Genomic DNA, 12115 nt, shown 5'->3' on the forward strand with positions numbered 1-12115 from the left:
ATAATTAATAAAATGATATGATATAATATAATGAATAATTAAGGAATATAATGAATAAATTAAGAATACTTGAAAAATAATTTTCTTCAATTTATATTTGTAGTTCTTCATTTATAGTTATTTTTGTATAATAAGAAAAATTATTGTTAAAAAAAATCAAGTCATTATAAATTACTAAACAAAATACTAAACAACAAAATCAATGAAAATAATTTTTATCTATTATATTCCTTTGAAGTAATGAGTTTTAATAAATTTTATATAATGTGAAAATTGTTTAAATTTATAGTAACATTTGCATTAAAATTTTTTATATCATTTATTATTTATTTATATATAACAATTTATTAATTTTTTTAATTTATTAAGTTCAACTTTTTAAATATTAAAAAAATTATTTATCAGAATTTAATTATCATCTTGATATATTGGACATTTATAAAAAATTATTTTTATTTAATTATTTATAAAATGTACACAAAAAAACAATAAAATCGATCTATTAACATAAGAAATATATTTTAAAAAATAGTTTATCGAAATTTATCTTATTTATCCCATATTTATATCCCAATATTTTTTATAGAGATTCTTATATAGCAATGATTTAATTTACAACACGTATTTATACATATTGAAAAAATGATTTTTCAAAAAAATTCAAATTTTGTAATATTTTCATTATTTTTCCGCAATCGATAATTATACATATCGTGAAAATACGTGCCATCTTGAAATGCAAAAACATATATGAACGTGTTCAACTTAACGATTACAATTGTCCGCCCCGTGAATTTGTTTAACGATATGTATTATCATGTATCTTTGAGAACATAACGCCATATTTACGAGCACGTCCGCGATTCAGCCACGATAAAAGACCTCGTTGACGCGTTCAATTCATTCTGTGTGCACGCGAATGGGTCATATTCACGAGGTCTTGAGAATGCAACTTTCTTAAGCCATGTCCTCACGAGAGAAATAATGAGGAATTTTTTGTTGCTACTTATTCCAAAAAAAAGTTCAACAAATATCGAATTGTAAAAATATTTTAATCACATCAAAATAACATAATAAGACAAACATTTATTTATAGATTTTATCTCAATTTTAAGACTATAGAAACAATTCATGGTGCAAATGAAATTAATTGAAACAAAATGAAAATCAAGAATAAAAAATTGGAATTATCGAGGAAATTAAATTTAAAAATTTATGAATTTGGCTAATTTTTGATATAATTGGTTATAGTTGGTTATAATTTTAGATATAATTAGTTAATTAATAGAAGATTATTCTACATACGAATATGTATAAGAAATATAAAATAATCATTTTCAAGAAAATTTGAAAATTTAATTTATAATTAATTAAATCATTTATGTTAATTAAATTGTGTATATAATTAATTATTAATTGAAGTATACTATTATTACAAGATATTTTTCTTTGATTTTCTTTAATTTTTGCATTAGAATAAAAATAAGCAGTAACTTTTGTAATGATAATAAAAATATGAAATTTAATATTTACTGAAGAGATTATTAATCGTTAATGTGCGAACCTCTTGGCATCAAAATTTTTCATTGTTGCTTCAATAACAGCTCAGTTTTAATCTTTTCAGGTTCATTGATATTGTCTATAAACAATCTGCATACAATATTACAGTATTATTGTTCGATTGTTCATAGACAATATCATATGTCTACATTTAATAGTATCTTTAACTATATTTCTAAATATGATTTATAGAATATATCTGTTTTTCAATTTACGGAAAAAGAAATAATAAATTATTAAACAATTATTGGAACATAAATTCTTAGTCGAAGTTTATCGATATAGAAATAATCTTTTTAAAAAACTAAACTAAATGAAGATTCAGAAATTTTGTGAGGATAAAAATGATTTTGAAATTTTATTAAAAAGTTAGTTTAAAAATAGAAAAATATATTAACTTTCATGCACATTTTTGTTGAAATATAAAATTAGCTATAACAATAAGATATTTAGTATTATACAGTGAGATTATAGGAAATTCATTTACTAGATGCATATTTCTTGTCTGCATATATTATTTTTTGTTTTCTATTCCAACAAAAGACTATATAATTGTAGATTATTCATAAATTTTCTCAGATTTGTATTTTATTTAAATAGTCTTGAAGATTATTTGTGAACAATATTGTGTATGCGTTATTCATTACGAATTATTTGCAAACATATTCTTGGATAATTTAGAATAAAAGTTATGCCATAAAATATTTTAATATTGAAAAATTTTCATTAATTTTACATTTTTTAGTTGTTATTATTTTTGATTTATAACTATGTATAAAAAAATTAATTAATTAAAATTTCTGTTTATATTGTAACTATATTAAATGATTCTTTTTTTTATGTATTTTAATTTCTATGTAAAAAACAATTATCCCTTACTATTATAGAATTTTGTATAATATTTGTAATTATTGCACATAACATGATTTTGTAAGATTTTGTAAGAATTATAAACTTGAAAGAATGTAAAGAATAACATACATTTATTTCATTTACATATTATATTTATAAGAAATATAAATCTAGATTAGAAAAAAAACAATGATAAAATAAAAAATATAAAAATAAGATTAAAATTGTATTATTTTTAATTAGTTTACAAAATTATTAAACAGAACTTTCAAAATTTTTATTTAAATAAACATTAATAACATTTAATACTTATAATTAATAATAAAATGTATAAAAATATTTAAAAAAAATGTATAAAAATATATTTTACTAATTAAAATAATACTAAATAAAATATTTTGTAAAATAAAAACTTTGATTTAATTTTAAAATTTAAATATATAAAAAGTAAAATAAAAAATGAAAGAATTTTCCAGAATTTTGCACTATTTAAATATAAACATTACAAAATTGCAATTTTAATCACATAATTTTTATTGAAATATTAACTTTCATAAAAGTCTTAATACTACTATTGTAGTATAATTCCTTTTTGCACTTGCCTTTTCAATTGTCAAGGCAAAGCTTTAGCGACACGTTCTTGCACAACGCAACACGATAGAGGAGAATGCATAGCATTCTCGCGTATATATATGGGATTCTAAGATGCGCGAGACGCTATAAATTTCTACGAGTCGTCGCGGCGAACTTCTACTATGTATCTTGATACCGTGTGTCTCGGATTTCCTTCGACTCTGAACTTTCGTTTGCATCGCGGCTAGAGAGTTTAAACGCGTATTTTCGTTCGATACAAAAGTACAAATTGCGAATGACTAGAAATGTCAGCTACTAGGATTTCGTGGCGAATGTGCACCGTGTGCCATTTTAACGTTTGAAACAAGTTTTATGGCAGGAACAATTTAGTGGTCGATTTAACGCGATTCGTGACAAGAGAAAAGCGAATTTTTTTTTCGAGAAAGATCGAATCTGAAAATGAAAAATAAAATAGAAATAAAATAAAATAGAAATAAAATAAAATAAAAATAGTTAGGAATATTTTATTAGGAGAAGATAATTGATGTTTTGAATTTTGATATTTTGATTTTATTTTATTCTTTTTCTTTGCTTTTTCTTTGGAAAACTGAATTTGAAAGAGAAAATTATATTCGAATATTTTATCGAATAGAAATGATAAGTGTTGAATTTGATGATTTTTCTTTGATTTTTTTTAGTGAAAGATTAAATCTACGAAAGATTGTATATATTGTATAGATTGGAATATTCTATTGAAAGGAATTAAGAAGTTTTAAATTTAATATTTTAATTTTCTTTTTAATTGCAAATTTTTCTTGTAATATGTTATATATTTTTTTTTGTAAAAAATGTATAAGAAATAAGAAAAAAATTTTTTTGCGATTTTTCTGTATCTTTTTATTTTTTTGCTGTTATTTGTTTCTAATTTGTTTAATTGAACATTTATAATCCTAGATTAAATTTGAATCAAGAAATTTTATTTTGAAATATTTTATTCAGAAAAGATAAGAAAACATATTCTGAATTTTTGATGTTTTGATTTCCTTTGATATTAAATTTTTTTTAATTTTTTTTAAAAAAAGATTAATTTTGGAGAAAAAAATTTCCTTTGATTTTTCTAAATGAAAAATTGAATCTAGAAGAATGAATTTAGGTTATTTTATTGAAAAATAAATATCTTGAATTTTTGAATTTTTTTTGATGTTTGATTCTTTTTTATTTTCTTATTGAAGAAAATTGAATCTGGATGAAGAAATTATATTCCTTCTGAATATATAAAAGTAATAAATGTTTTAAAGTTTCAACATTTTATTGATATTCTCTCATTTTTTAAATCATATTTAGGAATAAATAGATTTAATTATATTGTATCTGTATCTAAAAATATTCAGATATCACAGTTTTAATAATAATTAGAAATCAATATAAATAATATAAATAAAAATATTGCGAGAAATAATTAATAATTGATAATAATAATTCATATGTAAGTTTTGCAATTTTAATAAAATTTAAATAAAAATTATTTTTTTTAAAAGGAAAAAAAATAATTCATTTCTTCTAAAACGAGTTTCACAAATTTGCAAGGAAGTTCATTTCGTGTTTTCTGCAAACCTAACTGTTTGATGAAACTATAAAAATCGCGTCAAATACATAATAATGATAATTAATAGCCAGTTGTACAGGAAATGTCATTAAAAGATATGTTCGTAGATCAGCGATCGTACATATGCGGTTCTTGAGGACACATCGCTTCATAAATTTCTTCGTTACTTCACGAAACATACGAGAACTTTAACATGTCGCCAACATAGCTATCCTCTCTCTCTGCCGAGGTTCGACCCCTCGAAGAGTTATTGAGTACATAGATTGGTGCTGGTCTCGTGCTCTCGTCGAACTCTCGTATATACACCGTTTATAAATCTGTCGTCCATGGTCGATGCTGGGATTCAAGGAGAAAGAGAGACTTCGAGCTCTAGCAACCTGGACCACTGTGAACATCGTGTTGATTCACCAAGTTAAGAGCTAACTGGTTCCTCTTTTATGTATGTTTCATTCGTTGGTTAAACGAAATCGAGAGGATTTTTAATAATGGCTGATGTTTCAGATAAAACGAAATGTTTTGTTTTAATGAATATTGAATAAAAAAATCTTCAATGAAAAAAGAAAAAATTTAATATCGAAATTTTAGGATTTAATACTTTATTAATACTTTATTATCATATTATTTATTTCAGAATAGATAAGAATCAAAAATAATTTTGTTTGTAATCATATTCTAATTTAAATTTGAGATTATATGCAAAGTAAACAATATCTACATATGAACAAGATATTATTTAAGAGTTTAGAAAACAAATTTTCTTTATCATATTTTACTTAGACATGGTTCTTTAATGAATTGTAATAATCGGTCAAATACATCATTTAATTCATTGATATCTTTTCAATTATTGAGGAAATTTATTCTTATAAATGTTTCATTTCTAAATTTTTATTTAGGATCTTTCAGCAAACCTCAATTGGTCTGAGTACCAATTTCGAATTAATGAAATTATAGCTACGGTTAATTAAATGAATATAATCTGAATTTGATATGTCATTTATTCTTCGAATATTCATTTATCACCCAACTCAATCTTAAATTGCTTAAATTCAAAATTTTCGCACAAAAATATTTATATTATTGGATTTCGCTTTTTATACTGAATACATGAATACATAAAAACAAAGATTATCATCTTGCACAAAATGAAACGAATCTGATTTTAGATCTATCTTTTTATTTAACATTAGTGTCGCATAATATCGCAGAAATTTCGGTATGTATGAGGAAATATTACAATCTCTATTTTAAAAAATTAAAATATTTTTTATTTACAAGTAATATAATTTTATTTTTATAATTTTATTTTAATGTAATTTAATTTTATTTACAAGTAAGACATTGTTGATATTTTAAGATAGAGATTCTTAATATCGAAAATTTAGAATTTAGTATCTATATTTTGCTATAATAAAATATAAATATAAATATAATATAATTGCTGAATATATGCATTATATTTAATAAATATTATGAGATAGTATAAATGTATATAAAATTGTAAAAAATTTGCTCTTTATATGTTAATAAAGAATAAGCAAAAAATTAAGAATTTTATTGAAAAATAATAAATTTCGTTTTCTATTTCAGACAAATTCTAAAAATAAAATTAGAATTTTCATAGCTATTGAAAATTTAAGAATTAATATTTTAAATTAAATATTATTGCGTATTGTTACTAATAATAATAATCGTTGAAATTACATTTAACATACTTACATTTAATACGAAATATTAATTACAAAGTAATAAATATTGAAAATGTACTAATACTTATTAATATTATTGAAAATTATTTATAATAGTCGTTAAATATTTTATTAAATTTTAATGTAATATATTGATTTTTTAACAATGATAAATTAACATTTATTATTCAGAAATGTGTTATTATTAATAATATTACTTTTAAATAATTTTTGAATTTGATATTTTTTACATTTTATGTATGTTATTTTTTACATATTTTTTACATTTTATGTTATGTATACTATTTTTAAATCAAAAAAAGTTATATTAAATATATAAATCTATATAGAAAGTTTTTTAGTTCAAGAATAATATTTGGAACAAGAATGTCGAATTTTAAATTTTTATATGATAATGTACTACTTACATTACATAACTGATAATTCTCTATAACCTGATAAGATTTTAAGATTAATTGAGAATATATTTTATAGATTTGAATAAATTATCAGAAACAATAAAATAATTATTCCTAATTTAATTAATCTCATTCTATAAATTCAAAAATTAATAAAAATCAATGCAAATTTTTTTTATTTTCTCAAATTTGCTATTTTAGTTAATATTATATAATTAATAACTTTCGTGAATTTAAAATGAAAAAGATATATATATTTATATATATTTATTAATAATAATTTACTATATATATGTAAAATATGTATAAATTTATGTATATATATATATATGTGTAAATAGTTATTAAAATTAACTATTCAAATAGGAAAAAATATAAATTAAAAAATAGTAATATTAAAAAAATTAAACGGTGATAATCTTAAAAGATTGCAGTTTTGTATTTATTAAAATTGGAAAAAATTAATAAATATAATCATTAATAAATATTCATAAAATATAAGATAAAATATTAAAATATACATATAATTATAGTCTTTGGTCTTAGAATTAAGATTACTAAACCTTTTTTATTACTTTTTATTTTTTTAGAAAAATTGAAAAGAATGTTAAAATTTTGATAATAAAATTGATTAACAAAATATTATAAATAAACATATTAATAATGTTTCATTTTCTAATCTTATTTGCAAGATACAATTAAAATACAAATATGTATAATCATGACTTCATCTTAATTATTAATGAAAAAAATTTGTTAAATTTCTATGTAACTCAAAATAGTTTTAGATATTTTTTTTTTTATAATTTTTAAAAATTATGAATAGTGATAAAATATACATATTTATAGCACCCTAGTATAATTAATGATTAATAAAAATTAAATAATTCAAAGAGAGGTAGTAATAATTAATTATTATGAAATTTAAAATAACTATATGAAACATTTATTCTATTTTAATAATTAAAGATTGTAAAATTCATGGTATTTATGAAAAAATACTAAATATTTATTAAAAATGATGTTATGAGATATTTTCCAATTCAATCAAATCCAGAACTATGTAATATTGTTTTATTCGAATTTCACATATATTATTTTTCATAAGTCACTAGATACTTAATAATAGAATATAAATAAATAAACATTATGAATATAATACAATATTATTAATTAACTTTACTTTTAAGCATTAAACATATAATAACATATAATAACATATAATAACATGCAAAATTATTGAAAAAAAGAATAAATAAAAATAATAAAAAATAATATTATAATATTAATAAAATAAAAAATATATTAAAATAATAAATAGCTTACTTATTGCAAGTTTTTTAATATAATTTTATTTTTTAATATAATTTATCATAAAGTGAAAAATGTTGATTTTTATTTTTTTAAATTTTATAAAATTCTACGATTTATAATTAAGTCAAAAAAATATATCATTATAAAAAAAATATTAAACAAATATTTAGAATTTTATAACAGCAATATTAAACAAAAAAAAATTCACAAAAATTCACAATGTTAATCATTAATAAATTAATGAGCATATGTATATTTAAAATTAGCAAGTATACTATATACATATATTTAAATTTCTTTTACATGACATTACGAATTTCGTTCATACTTGAACGAAAAATATCAAATTATTAAAAAAATTGAACTTTTTAAACGATAGGAAGATCGTATGAAAAAATCTTGTCGAATTTATATACGATTGATATCCATAATTCAAATATTAAACAATATTTATATTGTTATATGAAAAAGAAATCTTAGAAACCATTTTCAAATGTGCAACATTCTGACGAGAGCAAAATAACGATCACTAATGGCCGCGATGCTCTGTTATTCTCAAGAAATTGTATATCGGAAAATAAACAATGCCGAAAATAGCTCGTTGCGGGAATTATTGCGAAATTTTTCCACGAATATGCAAAAATTAGCCAACCTTTTTTTCTTCCTTCATTTCATCTTGATCGCTCATTCGTGAGTTTATTTTTCAAGGTGCTAGGTCGTTATAGCCATGTAATTATGGATCGATAGGATAGCGAAATTGATCCTCTGCGAACCTGCGCGAAATTGCAGGGTTGAAACGGAAAGCGAGATGAGAAAACGTATTTCTTCTCGTGTCTGTGAGCTGTCGACAGGAGGTGTGGTGGTTAGTTTAAGAGAATACTTTTATCACAATTAATAATCAATTCTCGTTCTATCCTTAGATGTTCTCTTCAACTCTGCACGCCCCTGAACATTTGCAGATACCGAGCGAAAATTCAATTAATCTGCCACGTATGAATACGAATAATCCTTTCCCGTATCTTTTTAATTAATTCCCCCATTTCAAAAGTGTACGAGAAACGAAGAAAACTAGTAAGGAGAGAATTATTTATTGCCTCTATCGGGTTGCGTACAACTAAGGCTAAATGAGTTGTTCATTTTGTGTGATGAGATGAGAGATTGAGTCTATAGGTGAGAGATTTCAATAAAATAGTGATAATGAAAGAAATAAATGATAGAAAAGTAGGGAAGATAGGAAAAAAGGTATAAATGATAAAAGAATAGGATTATATAAATTTTTTTAAAGAATCATGATTTATAAAATTATTTTGAATGCAAAAAATAAATATTTAAATATATTAACACTTAAGTAAGTAAAACTGAACATTTTTTATTTGAAATAAAGTAATTATGAAAAAAGTAATTACTTCAAATAAGAAATCAATTTTTTTGAAATTTGCAAAAAAAAAAAAATAACAATAAGAAATTAGAATAAAATAAAGAAACTAGAATAGATTGGATTTTTGAAGAAATTATAATGAATTATAATTTGAATGAAATTCAATTGAATTTTTATGAAAATTCTATTCTTGTTTAAATCAGGATTGAGCATTCTTTTAAATAAAAGAAGCAAATAATTTGTAGAAAAATATAATAGGAGATAAATTTATTTTTATATAAAAATGTAAATGTAAAAATGTAAATCAAAAATTCTAAAATTTAAAAAATAATAATTATTTTTAAAAATTTTGTTTATGAATTATCAATTTGATTAATTAAAATATTAACAAATAATAAAAATTGAAAAGATAACAAATAAAATATATAAGAAATATAGATTTTAGCTTAGATCAAGAAATAATATGAAAAAAAATATAGATCTAAATAAAGGACAATTCCGCATTATAAAAGAAAAACATCTTTATTTTGCAACAAAATTAAACAATAAATATTTAATATTAAATTAAGTATCAAATAAAATGATAATTAAATAATTTATTAAAATAATTTTAAATATATTATTATTTAAATAAAATTATTTAAAATAAAATAAATAGTTAATTCTAAAAATAAAAATAATAATAAATAAATGAAAAATAAAAAATAAAAAAATAAAAAATTTATTTAAATAATAATTATATGAATAAGATAATTATTTTAATATCCAAACTTAATTTTAAGTTTTTATTTTACTTATATTAATTACAGAGTCTTAATCAAGCTTAGCTTTTAAGCATAGGAAATCTTTATTTTTAAAATAATTGTCAATATTAACATGAATTCAAAATTTTGAGAAATGAGAAATTTAAAAAATTTATATTTTATAAAACATAAAATATTTAGGAAATAAAAATTTAAAATACAAAAATATGAATTAAAAAAAAGAAAAATGTTTTCTATCAAAATTTTTTTTTTTTTAGAAAATTAAATGTGAAAATTTGAAGAATATACATAAAATTATTATATACATAAAATTATATATATACATAAATAATATTAAATAGAACTTTTAAAATTTTCCATTAATGTGATTGTTGATAATAAATGTAATATAGAAGAGTATGCCAAGAAACGGATAGCTTTCTAATAATTGAGATATATTTGTCAAATTTATCGATATCAATTAATCAATTTAGACAGGAAAAGTATGACATAAGTATTGACATAAGTATATGTGACAGGCATTTTTTTAATCACACTCTAATAAAGTATAATGATTTTGATGTTTATAGTTTATAAGTTTCTCACAAATTCATTTTCTTTATTGTAATGTATTAATTTGACAAAATAATTATATTATATTGTAATGGATTAATAAATAGCTACTTTATACATTGATATTTTTATTTAATAATAATAATATTCAATAAAAATTTTATTTTTTCAATAATATTTTTAATATATTTATTTATTTTTTGAAAAAAAATATGTTGAATTTTTATAATTTTAAACATTAACATGAATTCTTTCTTTTAATGACATTACATAATTAAAAAAATTAAGTAAATAATATATATTATATAATTCAAATGTACTAATTTTAGATACCAGAAGTTCAAAGTTTTATAATATTTAACGGTTTGAAAATTACCATGAAGTTTTTCATTCTTATGAAGTTGAAAAGCTTTTGCAAAAAAAAAAGCTTGCAAAGATACGATATGATTAAACAGAGAAATTGCGTGATGATTAATTGCTTTTCACTTATATAAACCTGTTTTCGTTAAAATTAAGAAATGAGCAGAACTTTCATTCAGTCTGATAACGCCAAGAACTCTGACTAAAATATATTTAAATTACTCTGAAATTGTGTCACCTCCGATTTTATTAAGCCAAAAGAAAAGAAAGAAAAAGAAAATAAAAATGAAGAAAAAATAAATTCAGAATATTTTAATTTATTAAAAAATAAGGAATTTATTTGAATCATTGCTTCTATGAATAAATGAATAATCTATTAATTTCTTTAATAATTTAAATTTACATATAAAATACAAGCTAATATTTTATTAATATTATTAATACTGTAATACTTTAAATTAAATTTGAATTAGATTTGAATTAGATTTGAATTAATTTTAAATTATTTTTTCTCATAGATTTACATAATTTGAGTTAAATGATGAGTTAAGCTAAAGTTTAAGTTTATTTTTATTTTAATTCTAAAAAATATCAAGAATTTTGGCGCATAAAAACATTTATAAGTACTTGCATACTATTTAATTGCAATTATAGAATTTCTTTTTTCAATTATAAAATTATTTTTATTTTCGGAAAAATTAAAAAAAAATACGTTATATATTAATATTATATTATATTAATATTATATTATATTAATATTATATTATATTAATATTATATATAAATTATATAAATTTTTAGAAAAAAATATCATATAAACAAAAGAACAATTTGTTATGATAAGAAGAAAAATATAAAACAGTAAAATTAGAATAGATAAATAATAAGAATAGATAATAAGTATTTATATTTTGTTAATTACAATTATATTAATAACAATAAAATTTACAAATTTTATAATTTAAACATATAAAAAATAAAATTTAAGTTATTAAAAGTTATTTATTTAAGTTATTAAAATATAAGAAATATAATACAAACATAAATTA

At 19.6% G+C, this 12115-nt stretch overlaps 1 protein-coding gene across 2 annotated transcripts in view; it reads left to right on the plus strand.

Annotated features, from left to right (window-relative positions):
* The window catches only part of LOC102679912 (ras-related and estrogen-regulated growth inhibitor-like), a 117519-nt gene that overhangs the window by 12946 nt on the left and 92458 nt on the right, over nucleotides 1-12115 (plus strand). The window lies entirely within an intron of this gene.

This window comes from Apis dorsata, unplaced genomic scaffold, assembly GCF_000469605.1.
Source record: "Apis dorsata unplaced genomic scaffold, Apis dorsata 1.3 scaffold_242, whole genome shotgun sequence".
Classification (NCBI taxonomy): Eukaryota; Metazoa; Arthropoda; class Insecta; order Hymenoptera; family Apidae; genus Apis; species Apis dorsata.